This window comes from Nilaparvata lugens, chromosome 1 (assembly GCF_014356525.2).
Source record: "Nilaparvata lugens isolate BPH chromosome 1, ASM1435652v1, whole genome shotgun sequence".
NCBI classification, from domain to species: domain Eukaryota; kingdom Metazoa; phylum Arthropoda; class Insecta; order Hemiptera; family Delphacidae; genus Nilaparvata; species Nilaparvata lugens.
In genome coordinates, this window is record NC_052504.1 from 21,179,168 (window position 1) to 21,197,806 (window position 18,639).

At 35.8% G+C, this 18,639-nt stretch overlaps 1 pseudogene; it reads left to right on the top strand.

Moving 5' to 3' along the window:
* Positions 1-526: 526 nt before the first annotated feature.
* Positions 527-645, top strand: LOC120349530 (annotated as a pseudogene).
* Positions 646-18,639: the final 17,994 nt, after the last annotated feature.

Genomic DNA, 18,639 nt, shown 5'->3' on the forward strand with positions numbered 1-18,639 from the left:
CTTGCCACTATCGCCTCCTGGGGTAAGAGTATGGAGGATTCCTGAATCCACGCTCTAAATCAATTACTTTTCAATGAGAAAAAACATTCCTACTAGAGCGAAATTATGTCTACTCCCATGCGTGTGCTTTTCCCGTCTCCAACTGACCGTTGCACCATTTCCACGAATTTATGTGACTCTCACCGAGGAAAGGCTGCTTTGATGACACACTGTTGTTCTGAACTGTAATTGAATTGCACTAGAGATTGCATCGTTCTAATAGGAAGTGGTTTGTGAATCGTCATTGGCAAGTATTTTTCACAGAGCTCTTCAAACGTCTGCCGTTGACATTTCCACTTCAGAGAGAATAAATTCACCGCTATCTGAAAATAGTCGAATCAAACTGTCGATCAGTCACCTCTCGTTGATTGGTATCTCACGATAGTAAGGGATGTCTCTTGATCTGTAACGTGAAGGAATAAATCATGAACAATCTAAAATTTCTATTGGATCTTGTAAAACGACCGATGTAGAGAACTGACGTAATGACGTTTCTCGGCCTGTTGGCTAAGATCAAAGTGTAGTATCTGTTCTTATCAGCACGTTATCATATTATTGAATTGATAGTTGAAAAATCAAGCTGTATTTGAATTTTCACAATCATATGAGTTGATGCATGTTGCTAGCCATTATACACAATAGTAGACTACATTCATAATTCACTCGGGAATCTGTGACGATGTTGATATGAAGTGATAAATTGATGTGTTAGGATGTGCATACTGTACCAATGTTTGTGAATGTGAGATTGACTGATATGAATACAATGATTTTATGCACTGAACACTCAAACCCAATAAGTATGTATTCCAACAGAGTTAATTAATCTGTTGGAATACATACTTAATTTTTATGAGGTAGTATTTTTAATACTTACTTTTCATTAATTATGAGGAATGGATTTATTCTCATACTTCATTATCAATTTTCCCAGATTTATAATTAAAGTCTGTGTGACTTTTGAATTTCTTAAGAACTTTCCCGATGAAATCAATTCCAGAGTTTGTATAGTAGTTGAATTTATTTAGCAAAATCTACAAACTTTCATGGAACATTCAATAATTATCTACTATCATGTTTGAGCAGAAGTTGGCATTTCTTTGATTCTTTTGATATGAATATGAAAGAATTCTTCCGAGCATTCCTGAATTTCTTTCAGGTGATTTGACAAATATGGACACTCCTCATTCATATTAATATTTCTATTATTCATCTTCCATATTCATTGATTCTTCCTATCTATACTTTGTCATTACAATTCTCAATGATGTTCATATTGATGATGAAGTATCATCAATGTGGATCAATTATTGTATCATTAGTGTATTCTTTCTCTATGAATGAAAGATAAGATAATAACATTTTGACTGCCTAACGTATTTATAAGATTAATGGTAAATTCCAATTCAGAGTCGGAGGGTCTGAAGTTTAAACATTTCCTGTATTAAAGTGAAATCGAGCAAAACGATAGGCTGATAATATTTACGGCCGGTACATTCTAAATGTCTGGCTTGGAGCCAGAGTTATATCTGGTAAATAACTGTGTTTCCTTACCACGTATTTTTTCCACAAAATAAATTCAGTAAAAACTAGCTCCTCTTGAAGATTATTCTTGTTTTGAAATGAAAACTTTTTTCTCTGGAAATAAGTTTTACAGACACATATTCGTTTCCGCTCTCACTTATTAACAGTCCGTTCATGAGTCGGCATCACATGGAATCTGGAGAGCACAACGAATGGACACGACTGTATTCCTAGGAATAAGCCCCGGCGAGTGCGAGTGCACAGGGTGGAGTAAAAACAGCTTTAAAGTATATTTATGAGGTCGGCTTTTTACCAGCTCACTGGTGGTTTTGCTTCACCTAGAGTTGCGCTCTCTCTCGCACCGTACAACGACCAACTCACCCTGTTTGCTTTCTCGCAATAGATTATGCCTGTATGCTAAGGCGCTGCATTTCACTTGCAACACTGGAAGCGTTTTCGCGTCTAACCTGAAAACTACCTGAATTTATCACATCTATTGTATATTTTGCCCTGTATAATATACAGCCTATAGATTATACCATTCACATGGAGTATCGATTCTTTGAACAGACCACTGATACTATCTTATCTGAAATACCATTTGAATACTAGTATAATATACACTAAATCGAATTGGAAAGCTCCTTTATCTGATTTCAAATTCACACTCTGAGTATGATTCTCAACCTTTTCAATCATTCTAAACAGTGCAGTGTGTCCTTCACCATTGTTTATTGTTAATTTGAATACTCGAGAATCTACGTTAAAATATTATCACCAACATAACAGGAAACTAGTGATACTCTGGTATCATCATGCTGTTATAATAGCTCTTTATAACTTATTGAATCAGGGAAATGTCTTCAAACATAACATTCCTAGGATGGAGATCTTTATTTAAATTAGCTTGCAGCTGTAGAATGAGGATGATGAATGGGACTCCACAATCGGATGGATATGATAATAATAGCTTCTGGGGAATATAACGGTAGAATTTTTAAACCATAGTTGAATGTTTGAAATTCTGCCGCTGCCGTCGCTGTCACGCGTTTTCAACGATGCTGAACGCAAGGCTTCGAGGATATAAGTTACATCAAACGAGGCTACGTGATAATGTTTTATCGTAGTATGTTAAAACGGTACGAACACGCCTCTATAAACGGCCTCGATATGTAGATTTCGCTCGCTATCGATTTTTTATATCTATATCAATGATTCTAAATGTTATATCATTGTGCAGCTTGTCTAGTGGCATCGAACTTCACCGCGACTCGTTCTGTTCGTACCTCTTGAGAGTGATTTCAACAAGTTGAAAGCAGCGATGGGCTTTTGGCCTTAGAATAATAGCATGAATATTAATCTTTTAACAGTAATTTATAAATAAATTTCTCCAATAGAACTCTTCAGATGAGATCTAATTCATCCCTTGCTCAAAAATTGAGTATATCTCCCACGTATATTAATCAATACGATGTTTAAGAACAAACGTTGAACCAACAAATTGTTACAACCAGACTTTATTGGGTAGTGTGGGAATGGAATTGCAGTGAGCTATAAATTGTTTGGACGATTGCTAGCTGGATGCACTCTGTTCTATTAGTTCTATTCTTCTGTGAAATTAATCGTTCACCGGTGGCAAACAACTCGAAATCTAATTCACAGGCTGTCAAAAGCATGCAAGTAATCGTGGAAAGGTTCAGCATACTTCCTTTATCCATTCAAATGAATTTGATATTCTAATATTATGAGAAATTTTCGATTATTATGTTCAACCTAAAAGGTCAAAATATGTGGAAAATATTCGGTGGTATTCTCATTAGAGGTGGAGTATTAATGATGAACATTGTGCTATTTTGAGATGTGAGTGGAATCTCGCATTCAATCATCGCATCATATGCTCACAGAATACGTTATTAGGAGTTACATGAGAGAACTACGAAGATGTGCTAAAGTTGAAAAGTGCTGTAAGGATACTTGAGCCGGGTTGTGTTCCTTGAAAGCCTTCCCCTCCCACGTCTTATCTGTTCACCTTATATCTCCCCGAGTCCAATAAAACTGATATGGAGAATTCCATTCACGAAACATTCCCGGGCTTCAAGCCCCGATGTGTACGTAGTGTTATCTTACATCCTTTTCTCCTGGAAAACAGTCTCAGAATGTTCAGACGTTTTTAAAAGCAGAAAATAGAACGTGAATTCTGAAATCCTCCACGTTCTTGAAACTGTTGTTAGCATGATTCAAGAATAGCATTTTTCGAAACTGCATGTTTCACATTCACTGAGGCATGAAATATTTTGTTCGTTGATTCATTCTTCGAATTAATGAATGCGTAATAATTATGAAATAATTGCATCATAATAAATCTATATTGAGATATGATGATGTGAATGAACAAACCAACAATAAATTCTCGGATCATGCGATTTATTCACATCTGAGCCACTCATAATATTCACAATCAAGTTTATCATTGAATAAAATTAGAATCCCAGTTCATTTGGAAATATTATTGGAGACTGGAATGCAAATGTTCCAATTATGACCATAAGAATAGGAATAACATTTGAAGAAATCAAAAGCCCCATGTATAGTGTTCAAACTGATTGAACTATCAAATCAAACAAATTGATTCAAAAACCTGGGGAAAAACAGTTTTGAGATGTGCCTGTAAGTCTTTCACCAGTCATTTCAACTATTTTTCAGGGGAACTATTGTTGGGTAGAATGTTGAATTGTCGTCGAAAGGTTTTTTTGTGTAGTGATCACATAATTTGTTTTCGAAATGACCGCGAACGGCAAAACCAGAATGAATACCCGTCCAAATCATGTTGCCTACTTTAATTTGGTTGAAAAAAGGAAAAAATTGAGCACTGGCAAAATTTTAACTCTGTCTTTTTTCACAGATGATGTGAATATCGAAGCAAACTGCGTAATCAATTCAATTTCAATTTATTCAAAATGTTATACATTACATAGTATCTAAAAACAAAGTAAACGCAATATATTAGATTGTAACATTAATATGAAAAACAAGTAAAAAGTAGATGAATAACTCCATGCTTGAACGATAAGTCTGGAGGAGTCTTCTGACAATCGATAAGAAAAATAATAACAATACTTTATTGACACTAGATACTATATGAAATCTAGTTACTAAGAAAATTACTATAAAATAAGAAATTGAAAATATAAAGCAAAAATAATACTTTAACAAGTGACTTGAACTAAAACAAAGAATTAAATTAATTCAATTTGCGGCATTTAACATATCATACAATCAATGTATAAATAAAATCGATTCTACCGCACTTTGTATAATCTATAAATGGTCATAAATACACGAATTAGCCCACGTATTCCCATTATGGAAGTTGGCAATGTTTCTCTAAGTACAGTATTCACGATATTGAACTTAAGAAAAATGGTATGAAATGTAGATGTGAGTTTTGACTGAACGTCGTGTGAAATTCATGAAAAACTGTGTTATGAAATGAACTATAAAAGTCAATTATGTTAAATTATCATAATAAAATAGTTGGGGTTGATGGAAAAATCATATCTGAAAGCTGATATTGGATTTGAAAGGGAAACATTGAACGGCTATATTGAAAGAATTGAAATAAAATTGGGAGGATTAAAAATATTACAGATATTATGATTTGATATTAGGAATATCACACTGTATATTGCCATTATCAAAGATTTCTCCGGAATGGAAGCAAGGCACATTCTTTTAAGTTCATTAATATAGATAGAGGAATACGAGATCTTATGATGATGGAATCTTATTAGGGGAGCGAGCCCTATTTACCACAGTGCGTACGGACTCGCTTAATGAGAATCTATACTTGCCGAAAGTGTGTGGGACTACTCAGCGTATATTCATGCCAAGAAGGGTGAGCGTTAATAGAGATGAGAATAAGTTATATGACTAAGTGCAAAGTGTTGTTCGAATAGGAAACATTTGAAAAGCAGAGGGATAATCGCTGTGCCGGTATTAGAGTAGCAAAAACGTGGCCGCCATTTTTGAGGGCCCGGTCAAGTCCATTAGAGCGGCCGCTGATTAGGGCTGCCGGATTAGGCGCGAAAAACTGTGAACGTCTTCATTTTCCGGTGGCGACATAAATCGCTTATCCAACAGGAAGGCTGGCAGGTCACACCTGCTGGGTCCCGTCCGCCACCGCCGCAGCAGTCCTAATTATCGGCCCATCCGTCCGTCCGAGTCCAAATCGCCTCCTAATCGACCGAGCTGCTCTCTCGCTCTATCAAGCGTCAACTCAGATTGCTGAACCCTTCCCCCCCTCCCATGACCATTCCCGTAAGCATACATTACTGTGGCAGCGACGACCCTCTGTTTTTACGCTGGCCCTTGCCGTCCGTTGAATTATTTTACCACCTCCCCCGACCAGAATGGCATTTGGCAGAATTACCCGTTGGCTCCGAACCTCCTCAATAATTCACGTCGAACCGCTGACGTCGGAAGTGAAAGGAACAAGTGATTTTATTTTCAACTTTCCCCCCAAGACTCTCATCATTATTACTTGGATGACAGATCTGACTGTGATAAATCTTTTTCATGAACGATTTCTTCCTGAGTTTCTGACCTGAATTTCCCTACATAGATTCCTTATCGATTCACATTTATTGTATGTATTTAATTTATTGAGAAAGCATACGAATAAATAAACACAGATAAATAGTTTGATCGAATCTCATACTTATGATAGTCATTTGATCTCTCTACACTCTTCATTCCACAATAATTATTATATCGTTCAAACATAGACACTAAGCTCTATGATGCATTTTCTTCACTTTAGCAATACTACTTTCAACTTAATTTCAAAGTGCGGACACGTTCAGGGCGCTGGGCCCCATACAAGGTGGAGCAGACAAGGAGTACCTTGATACTGAAACTTGTGAGTCTTGTTGGGGTTAAGGAATTTAAACTTTGAACGAAGCATATTATTCAATGAATAGACGTGTAGTTTCCCGCCCATCATGATAGTAATTTTGTAACATACACATAAGACACAACACTGAAGTTCGATCATCACAATTTGATGATAAGGGAATAAGGAAACGTAAGTTAGGGTAAGCTGAGACTCATTTCCTGCGTTATTGGGACAGCGAATGGGCTACGATTGATCCATCAATATCGATGAATGTGTCAACTATTCCCTCTGAGAGTGAGCATCAATCTTCCTGTCAAAATATTGTGAGTTGACGCATAGTAGGACCAGGAAACACAAAAACAGGAGTAGATCACAGCTACGACAATAGTTTTGTCTGAAAATGGATGTTTGACACGAAGCGGTAGTTCTAGACAGATTAATTATAACGATGAATGCAGAGCGGAGGAGCTTCATGTCAACACAACAGCCACGGCTTCGTTACTTGAACAATGAAATGCTAACTTTTATTATGATGATGATGTTGCACAGCTGACACCTGGTTGGTGGAACATTTTTAGAGAGGAAACTCGCTCAGTGGGAAACTGAAACTCCCGCGTGACTGCCGGCGAAAAACTTTCAATAATATTAGCGTGCACAAGATAATTATTTTCCGTCGGCCCATCCTCATAACCAGAGAAGAGAGAAGAGGTAGAACAGAGAACGAAGCTGTGAATAGTCGAAAACAGACAGTCGACAGGCACCCCGTGACACTATCTCTCCACACGAGATACGGGTGTTGTGGCGGTGCGGTGCGGTGCGGTGCGGTGCGGTAGGCGTGCGAGCTAAGACAGTGTCTCTCTTCCCTGCAGTGATTCATTCTCAGTGAGTTATTTGCCCCTGAAAATGATCTATAGGCTACTACATTCGTATTTTTCTCTACACGAGAGAAAGGTATGGAAGTGGCTATCGAAAAACACCGCTTTCAATATTGGAATTGTCTTTCCAAACACGAGCCATTTTCAGAGGCGAATGATTTTACAGAAGGAAGTCCTCAGACAACAAGGTGATTTTGATACATGAAGTATGTGAACCTATGAAAAAGCTATTTCACATGACTTTCAATTAGAAAATTGTGAAATAAAAAACAAAAACTGTACATTGTGATCATAATACTTTCAACGGCAACTGGCTACGAAGTTTTATAGTCATAATATTGAAAGTGTGACCGGATGGAGATATTTATAACACTACTTCACACCTGACATCATTTATAACGGTGGGAGGCCTGGGGGACTTTGTTAGCACCCCATTTTGTAACAAGGGAATAATATAATAATTGATTTTGAAATCTCCACTCAACTATTAACCTGTTTAAATTATTTAAATCCTCGGTTGGGAGCTTTGGATGCATTCGTTCATGCAAATGCCAAGATCTTCACTACTGTTTAGCAACACCTGTTTCAGCAACTAAGTAACTTATCACGAGCCAGGAACGTCAAATAGAAGATTTTGTTAGAAATGCTTCTGACATCATTATTAGTTGTATTCAATCATAGAATTATCGGTCATGCTTGAAATTATGTTACATCGAATCATAATCTTCACTGTAACCAATCCGGTTATTTATTCAATTACTTGTTTCAAAATTACAACATTATAAAAAGTTCAAATAATATTTCTCAAATTGAGACTTTATCGCAATGATTCATAACTGATATTTAGACAAGAATTAGCTAACTCACTCTTCAATAAATTTAAGGCCTCGGTCAATATTTATCTGGTCAATCTATTCGAGCTCAATAAAATAATTTTGGAACTCACCATGGAATCCAACATTAAACAAATAAATCGGCACTCACAATCACTCACGTTTACATTTCAACTACTATTTTCCAGACTACATGCTTTTAAATTTTTCAAAATAATAAATAATGAGGATATTTTTCATCTAAATAGGCCGAAGCCTAACTTAGAGGCTGAGACTTTTTCTGTGACTACATTTTCTCGTGGTGACGACTCGTTTAGAACTGCCGCTCTTCCACTCAAATTTCCCGATTTGCAAGAAAACACGTGGAGCGCCCAGCCTAATTTCAGGTTAAAACGTAGTGGGGTCACACGGTTCAAAAATATTTCTAAATACGTTTGCATTATACGTTTTCAAGCCAGTACTATGGAAATGCTAGACTGCAATAATTTGAATGAATAAGAAGCAAGTTAGCAAATATTTTATGGCTACACAATATTTAGGTGCTTACTTTGTGCATGATTCTTTAACAATCAAGAACAAGGTTCACTAGAGTTCATATTGGAAAAATTCAGTTCAATTTTGATCAGTTCAACAACCTGAAAGAAAGGCACAAAAAAACTACAATTCAAACATCTCAATATTCCCCATAATTATTACAAAAGCAAGGAGAATAGAAAGAAGGAAATAGATGATCATTCAAATATTATTTTTTCCAATCGGGAATTCAAGTCTGAACAGTAGCAGGAATCTTCTAAGTAGTTGATATATTTAATATAGATTTGGATCCTCATTCAATAATTATATTGCAGTTATTAGCATTGGAGCAATTGCTATATCGTACGGGAAAATTGACAATAATTAATGATCTGGACAATAATACATGAGGCTACTTGGGGGTGAACATTCTATCATTCATTATTTTATGCTTTGAACTCTGATCCAAATAGGAATTTTATATCAAATTTGTGATGAACTAACTTCCAATAATCTAATAACCAGCTTGCACCCAATATCATAAAACTGATTTGCTACTATTTCTACACATTTACACAATATTACTATTTCTACACAATACTTTTAGGCTTCCCAACATCCAAGAAAAGTCAATTACTAGTAGTTCTGTGAACAGTAGACCTCACGCAGTTTTCTTATCCACAAGTACCTGATGTCACGTGTTCTAGTATTCAGTTGAATCACAATTCACAGTTGAAACATAATTTACTCTTAAAAACTGTTATTTGTTTCCTCCAAGATCAAAAACTCACTTATGTTAATATCCTCAGTTCACGTTTGAATTGGTATCCTATATCATAATTCCGTGATAATCTTTCCATCTGATAAAAATATTGCTCAACTATTTTAAAACTAATTGCTTTTAATCAACGATATTAACATTCCTTCAGCATTATTTTAGTTCATTTTTTTCAATCACCTATTGAATTTGTTTTTAAAATGTGTTAGAATATATAGTAAACATAGAATTTGGATACTGATGGGTACGCATCATAAAAATATTGAAACCCTACCTCATAGAAATAGACACTGCGAGACATCTGTGTAATGCGTGCAATGAATAATTCACTTGTCAGCTGATTGATTATGAATAATTCTATAGTCTGATTAATTCTATCTTCAAAGTAGATGATATATATATAGTGATATCAGAGTATGGAGGAGTTCCTTTTCTTTTCATATTATCCTTCAAATGCAAAATTTCAAAAAACCTTGTGTGTACATCGACATTGGAAAAGGAATATTCCTGCAAAATCTCATCGAATTCTATCAACGTGTTTGGCCTTAATCGCGTTACATACAGACTGACAAAAAAAAAATCCGAGTTGAAACATAGACCTCACTACGTTCGGTCAACTATTTGGAAATAAGAATTGTTAACAGTAGAACTGTGTGGAAAAGTGAGTTAGGAAGTATTATAGTACTGTTAGTATTAGTTCAGTATAAGTTTAGTATCAAGCAGAATTAGTAGTAGTATTAAGATTCACATCAATTTTCATATAATGCAAAACGAGTAACACATCTGAAATAAGTGTTCACATAAATAGAGTTTAATAGACCTGTAAATGATGGTTGTTTCACAAGATACTTATTGTTTTGTGCCTCACTAAATATCGTTATTGTGAAACGGTAATTTTCAATTTTGTGAGCGTACACCGGCTTTCATTAGAAGGAGTTTCAGATAGGAGCGAGTGGAAGTCATAAATCGTCTTCATCGATTATTTCCATGTTTACAACCATTAGGAGGGCGCTCATAAATACACGGCAAACTGGAAATGTCAAGACCCAGTGGGAGTTCAGTTGACTCCAAGCCAAGCTCCTGCAACTCATATCGAGAGGAGCAACGTGGTTGGCAAGTTGAAGTCTGGCGAATTTCGTCTTGGGTTTAAAGTACAACATTAGAAGAGTTTTGCAATAACAATTCCAAAAGGGAATAATTCTGGATTAATGTGAACACTTCTTGAAAAGACTTTTGTGCTCACTGAGAGAATATGTAACTGAACTCAATTTATATTGATCAGTGAAACAAATTCCTTTATTTTTCCATGATTCCATGCGATCGTATTGATCGATTTCATTGATAAAAATTCGATTATGATAGTTCGATTCAAGATTAGTATGATTTTTCTAAATGAAACTATTATTTCTCTATTATTTTTCCGACCATAAAATGACAAATCAAGGAGACGAAATGCAGTGAAGTTTTATTCATGAATATGTGCTCTTGAATCTTTGAAGATGGAATAATAATGTACTAATCTTTGCAAAATTTCAAATAAAAATACAATTGTTACATTTTTTGGCACAACTAGCATGTGCTTGTGAGCTACAACAACTAGCATGTGAGTTACAACTTGTGCGCTAGCCGACAATTGCTATGAATAACAAGTTGAAGCTCATGCGCTAGCAGACGATTATTGTAAATAGTAATAAATAACAGAATTTATCTATTGTTTAGTGTGAGTCTAAATGACCATAACAGAGACATCTTTTTCAGACTTACTTATCATATTGTATGAACCGCTCATCACTTCACTACTGTATTCGTTTTTCACATAAGCGTTAACTTCCCGAAACTATTCTATCATTGAAATCTCCATAATAATATAATTATAATAAGGAACCTGCACATTTGCAACAATACACTTCAGGAAGAGATTGATGTGACATATTTGCTCAATCAGCCTGCTAATACTGCAGTCACCATACATAATAATTATATCCGATGTTGATTGTCATAATTTGTCTGAACTAATCCCAGCGCTGGATAAACGGCTTGATGTGTGCAGGGGCTGGATAGGCTACCTGCCCGACATGGCATGTGCATGTGCGTGCGTGCCTGCCTGTCTGCGTCTCTCATTCATGTCCTGACAGTGCCCCTCCACCCTACCCGCCCACACCACCCTACAACAACACCATCACAATGCCAAGTTCGACTATGAACCACCAACAATGCAGCAAAGCCCTTGAAGGAGTTCACGCGTTGTTTGTCATGTAAATTTATTGTTTACAAGATATATTCCATCTGTCAAAGTTGCACTGATTGAGTCAACATTCTCACATATTACCAAGTATTCCCATTCAGAACCGACTCTTGTTATGATATTGAATAATGTTTCTCCAACATGGATGATAATTGAACAAGATTCAATAGAATTCCAGTGAGCACTCACTAGTGATTTCTTGAAATAGCTTCAAGACTCACTTCAGATGAATATGGTAGTATATTTCAATAAAAATTAGTCAAATAGCAAATAAGAGATGATAATGTGGAGATAATTGGGTCATATCATCCATTCGAATCACAAGAGAAGAAAAAAATATAATTGAAATTAATAAAATACTAGCAGGTAACCCGTGCTTCGTAATGGTCCAATTGAAAAATTAAACTAGACCAACTGAGATCTTGAAGAATCTGAAACAGGCCTGTCCATCCTTGGTGAATAGAGAATCTGCGTCATTCGTGAATTTCCTTTCCCGTACGTGTATACGCCAATTCTTCATTTTATTGTATTATAGATAAAAGTTACGAATGTTTGGAGACTAATTATTATTCATTTTCTTATCAATCGAGTGAAAAAATATTAGATAGATTCAAGTTATGGGCGTAGCTATTAATATGTTCCAAGGTTGGAAGCCTTGCTGATCCTCTTTTAGAAATATGGTAACGTATTTGTAATCACTATATTCTTCCCACTTTAGGATCTAGTTTTCTTATAAATAGAACATATTGGTTTGTCATTCCATTCTTGTTTAACTGTTTATCCAGAATTGAGAACTACCCTATAATAAAGCACTCAACCACAAACTTGAAAATGAATTCCTTGAATAGCAATTACTAAGCACCAAGTTTTGTGGGATAACTTTTGTCAGTTTGATGAACTCTTTTATTCAATAACATGATTGATACTGAAAGATGAAACGAAAGTCCTTCACATTAAATTATTGACATTTTTATAAAGAATGGAATTACAATATTACAATTATAAGTACAAGAATATTCATTGCAACAGTTGAATTATTCTGCTTATGATAGAATAATTATGTTATTGAAGTACTCAATCGCTCTATTTTAATTGAAAACTTTATTCATTATATTTTTCAGTTGATGGACTGGTGTGACACATCACTGAATTTCAAAAAATTCTCCACGAACTGACAATTCACATCGCGGAGGATCGTTACTTATTGTCAGACAATTTTATTTAGGAATCATCAAAGTGGAATCAGCAGTGGAATAATTTTTAATTCGTTTGAGTGGTTGCTGATTATTGTGGACTGTGGAGTAGAAAGTACAAAAGCGTCGTTTTCTAATTTCGTCGAGACATGCCTGTGGCACTTTAATTATACGAAGTTACTCTTTCAAAAACCACTAGCTTTTCAGAGAAGCCTCTGATATACATCTTCGTACTATTCATTTTTCCGAATGTTGACTCTAGTAACATCATTCCAGTACCGAATGTTGCCCTGCTTCTGTGTTGTTTCAACTTTTTTCTGTGAATTAATTTGATATAGAGAGAGGAAATATGACCACAAGGATTGTAGCTAGATTTTTTTAGTATACTTCTTCAGTTCTCCTAAGAAATGGTGATGCTCAAAATATATCCAGGTAATTTTAATTAAATTTGTTGCTGCTGTTGCTACCACTTTAATTAGTCAGCTTGGAGACGTATCATTCTCACCAATACTTAACATATTCCTATCAGTTTGAATTTTCAATAAAATAATGTATGGAAGTGAAAGTAATCTATTGCATCGCATTGTGATACATTAACTTCACATTCAACACTAAATTTCCGTACTATGAGACTGTATTTTGAAAAGAAAATCATCATCCCTTATGAAAAGATATTAATCATTTCTCTATTTCTCGATTTATACTTATTCCAACTTGGCATGATTCTTCCAAGTAATTATTATTATGTTTTCAATGAGCAATACTAATACTAATATCGAGTGACCTGGCTGGCTCAGGTCTGGTGTCAGAGTTTTCAGGTCGCAACTGATCAATTTCAGGGCCTCTGACATGACCTAACGACTACTTTTTAGGCAGCCGGGACCGACGGCTTAACGTGTCCATCCGATACACGGGAGTGGCCCGAGATAAATATCTTGCCCGGGCCGGGATTTGAACCCGGGCCTCTGAATCACAAAGCCAGCATCTGATCCACTCGGCTACGGCCACAATGATAATTATGAGCAATGATAATGATGAGAAATTCATTTTGAATAAAGTCGTTTTAACCATTACTTTCTTGATGTATTACAGTTCATTAGAAATTGGTTTTGTTGTAACAACCGAAACCAGTTACTTATCATTGAAAGATGTGTTAATGTCAGCTTTGGGTATTTTTGAAAAAGTTTTTTCGAAAATCGAAACATTTCCTCCAAGAATCGTGATGTTTTTCCCGAAAGTTCATTAAAATAATGATTAACTAGGAATTAGGATTAACATTCATAAATGTTATATAAACTCTATATTGTCTATTATTGATTTAAAATTATTTTCAAAGAATGATTGATACACTTTCAAAATAATGATTGAAATAAATTATTGCTGCCTCTCATCCATCGTACTATTTAAAGCTCTATATTGGGCTTGATGGAGTATAGAGGTACGTACAGATATACGCGCCTCGAACACGCTCCGCACTCGCTCCGATCATGAACATTACGCGAGATGTTATATAAGGGTTTGCTTGAGGTTCGAAATATATGTTTGAAGGATGATCGCTCCTCTCTTTTTTAAAGGTGCGTACGCGCCGCGAACATGAGCAATTCACTTTTAATCAGCTGATTATATCTGTATTTTTACAGAAGCGGTAAGATACATATATAGAAAGCTTGGTATCAGCTGATTAAAAGTGAATTGCTCATGTTCAAGGCGCGTGAATCTGTACGCACCTTTATTGTTGACATCGCTACAACCTAACCTCACAAATGTGATACGTTCAATCCAGCTGATCGGGTGACAAAGCTTAATAAAATATTCTGACCAGGGGATTGCTGAGTAGCCTAATAATTATACATTATGTTTATAAAATAAATTGAATATCGGGGCACCGAGCTTCGCTCGTTATTTTTATTTATTGATAAACAGAACACAATTCGTTAAAATGATCGTGTTTATATTAATGATCGTACAGCTGGCTGTACGTCAGCTTATGAATTTCGGGGATGCGAATTTCATTTTGATTTTCCACAGAATCACTCGATCACTTTTTACTATCTACAGACGACTAAAGCCTCAGCAGTTCAAGCCAAGGATGAATTATTCTTTTAATGTCGTTCAGCGAGTTTTCCCAAGGATGAGACCTAGTGCAATCGAATTTTTATATCATAAACCTACTATGTTCCAAATTTCGTGAAAGTCATTAGAGCCGTTTTCGAGATCCGTTGAACATAAATATATACCTATATAACCATAAAACCACATAACCATATAAATATATGTATTCAGAAATCGCTCGCTTAATAATTATAATAGAATAATAAATAGACTATTATGATTATTGCATTTTTTTAAATGTTTTATTATAAAAGATAATGTCTGTCAATGTTTCAAAAGGTGAAAGGCTTGATTGGGAGTTCGGGTTCTTTTTTCTAAATGCTAATATGCCGGTACCTATTTTTGTAAATGCTTTTATAATTTTATATTATTTAATTTGATAATTAGTTGTTAATTTTGATAATTTTATATGCTAACACATTACAAACAAAAACGTTGACCGCGCATGCAGAACTATTGGTTAGTTCGACCTAGGAACTTTCCAAGCTCGAGCTCTGTTACACGCTTTGCTCGCGTTCCACTCTTGCTCCACCTGCGATCATCAATCGATCTGCTCGAGTGACGTTCGATTGCGGAGCAGAGCGAAAGTCTGTACGCACCTTAGGCCTACTTGCTGTTAAGAAGCCCAAAATGGATGGCAGACAATACAGAGCGGTGAAGTCAAGTTGTTCAATGGTGGATTTATGACATTGTAGAGCTTCTTAGTCTGTATTCAACTGCGAATGTTACCGATGGGCTCGAGATCGAGCCTGTTGGTTGGAGTATCATTTTCCTGGTTCCCATTTACAGATCATGGTCTCATGATGCTACAAAGTGAAGGATCACAATTCAAATAAAGAGCTGAAAGGAAACAAATATGGTTTCTCAGAAACTTATCGAAAGGAGCAGATAGCTCTATCCATTTTCAGGTCCGCACCATGCCAAATTGTAGACTATGGGGAAATATGATATCAAAATATCTCATAAATCTATCATGAGAATGCATTATTCGATTATGGAGAAATAATTATTTCTAGGCAACTATTTGAGAAATAGTTGCCTAAAAATAAATGCCAAATTGTAGACTATGTGGAAATATGATATCAAAATATCTCATATCTATCATGAGAATGCATTATTCGATTATGGAGATATAATTATTTCTAGGTAACTATTTGAGATAGAATCGATCATTATAACAACAATCAACAATATTATTAATATAAATTTTCTGGGATATCATGAATCTCGGCTATCTACTACAAAAGGTGATTTGAAATAATTGAGAATGACGTTCTATAATTTCTACTAACTTGACGTGAATCTCTTTATATAATCTCACAGTCTAGTTTAAGAAGTTTATTCATAAGATCCAATTATTTATATTCAGATAATAGTATCATAACAAATTGTGTTTTCCAATTCTCTCTCGTAGCAGTAGCATATCGGTATGAAATACAAATCAATTCATCACATTCAAATCATATTCCATACATCAATTTTTCAACGAGGTGATTAGAGGCGTAGTTTGTTGAATTCGGGGAAAAAAATAATTTGTTCTTTAAACACCTTACGGAGTCACTGAGAAATGCGTCACGAAATCACTGCTAAGGAAAGTAATTGGAATAAAAGTAATAAAGAAATTGGGAGAGCAGTAATGCAAGAATCAAGCAACTATATTTGGAATATAATTATGGACAATTCTCAGACAATTGATGACATGATTAAAACTTGAAACAGAACAGAAATGAAAGTTTAGTTGTTATAGAGTCACTAGCACCATTAAAAACACTAGCATCATCAAGCTTGGCGCAGTATCACGTTTGAGATTGGAAACAATAAAGATTTCAACTGAGTTTCCAACTGTTAACCCTTTCTCATGTTAATCTCAGGTATCATCTGTGGAAGATGCTTGAGGAAAAAAGCTCACACATTTCATTGCGGTTGACATAGATTCTCAACACCCACCCAACATTCATTCACAAAAAAAGGAGAATTTTTTACTTTCACAAAGTACCATGAGCCAATTAGACAAATTCATACAACCCAACAGCTTCTGCGCTGTATTATCTCTCAAAAATTTCTTTCTTCTTAACCATTGAATGGAGTGCTGATGAATGAAAGGGTGGTAATCGTAGTGTTGAGTTCATTGAGAATTTCTCAATAGCGTTTAATGGAAGCTGTTAAGGCAACGACTAGCGCTTTGAGGTCAGCTGCTGTGAAATGCCTGGATGATTGGAACCTTTCATTTAATTCTTCTCCACGGATAACCGGCGATTATCTACAGAGAAAGTCGTCTGTGGTCCCACAGAGCAAAGCGCTGTCTTCACCGCCTCCTTAATTATACCTAAGCTAACCCCCATCCCCCAACCGCACCCCCCAACCATAGCTATTCGCTTTTCGACCCCTCCACATCCCTTCTGCCTTGGTGGGCCACTGGCACCCTGCTAATTAAACGGAAGGAGACGAACGTTACTTTGAAGACTCCCATACTCCACTGCCAGCCCCCTTCGCCCTTGCACACCTCCCCCCCCCCGCTCACAATACTCACACCCATCAACCATCAGCCATGTTAATTGGATAAATAAGCCACCGCCACTTGCTCCAGCATTGATGTCCTGTCTTTCAAATGAGATGGTTGCACTAATAGATTAAGGCTTCAGGATGATAATTTAATTGTCAGCTCCCTATGACCTAGATCCTCTATGACAAATAGGTTGGATTAAATTTCTGAAGGCAAATGTACATGAACATATCCAACTGTGGTTGGATACTACCTGTTTCAACGGGTTTCGAGGAATATTCTATAATATTGATTTCTATTATTGATTAATAATATTCTATTGTCAGTGAGCTCAATAAATAGCCTACTCAGAGTATAAACTATTGTTATCACAGATGAGTTTCCAACACTGATACCTCTGTTAAATGACAGTTTTGCTTGAAAAATCCAAAACCCAGTGACATGATAGTGGAGTACACAATTTATAATACATCTTAATACTCTACTCAATCATAGGTAATCTTGGATAACTTTGTGTACCCTATAATCAATGAAAATCTATTCAACTAATAAATAAAAAGATAATATTATAGATTATGGACAATCAAAGAAAACCTCTTAAACTAATGTGTAGGCCTCCTTGAAAATGATTATTTGAGTAGAAACGAGCTCATTCCTATACTGGATTACAGAATATGATAGATGTGGTCAATTGAAGCCGGTTGAACATTGTTGGGTTGCGGCCACAGCGGATTATTGAGTGAAAGGAGGTTGCTGCTAGTCTGGAGTATTGCGGTTTACAGAAGAGCGGGATAATCCCCTTTTGTCTGCTGTCAGGTGGCCGGAGTTACTAGTCTAGTAGCTCAGTAGCGACTGCGGCGGCACGATCAAATAAACATGCGACCACGATCACTCACAATGGACGTGGTCAATCCCACTTTGAAGAACATTTCTGACATCACTTTTGTCCCGTCATAACACAGATTAACCTTTAGCTGCTCAGCATCTCATCTCCCTTGTGTCACATGTCACTTTCTAACAACCAACACAAAGTACAGTGAGTTGATATTATAAAACATTCAAATGAATGGCATCGTTTAAGTGATGAGTTCGCTTGCTGAAATAATGTCCATTAATTCTGCTTTACAAGT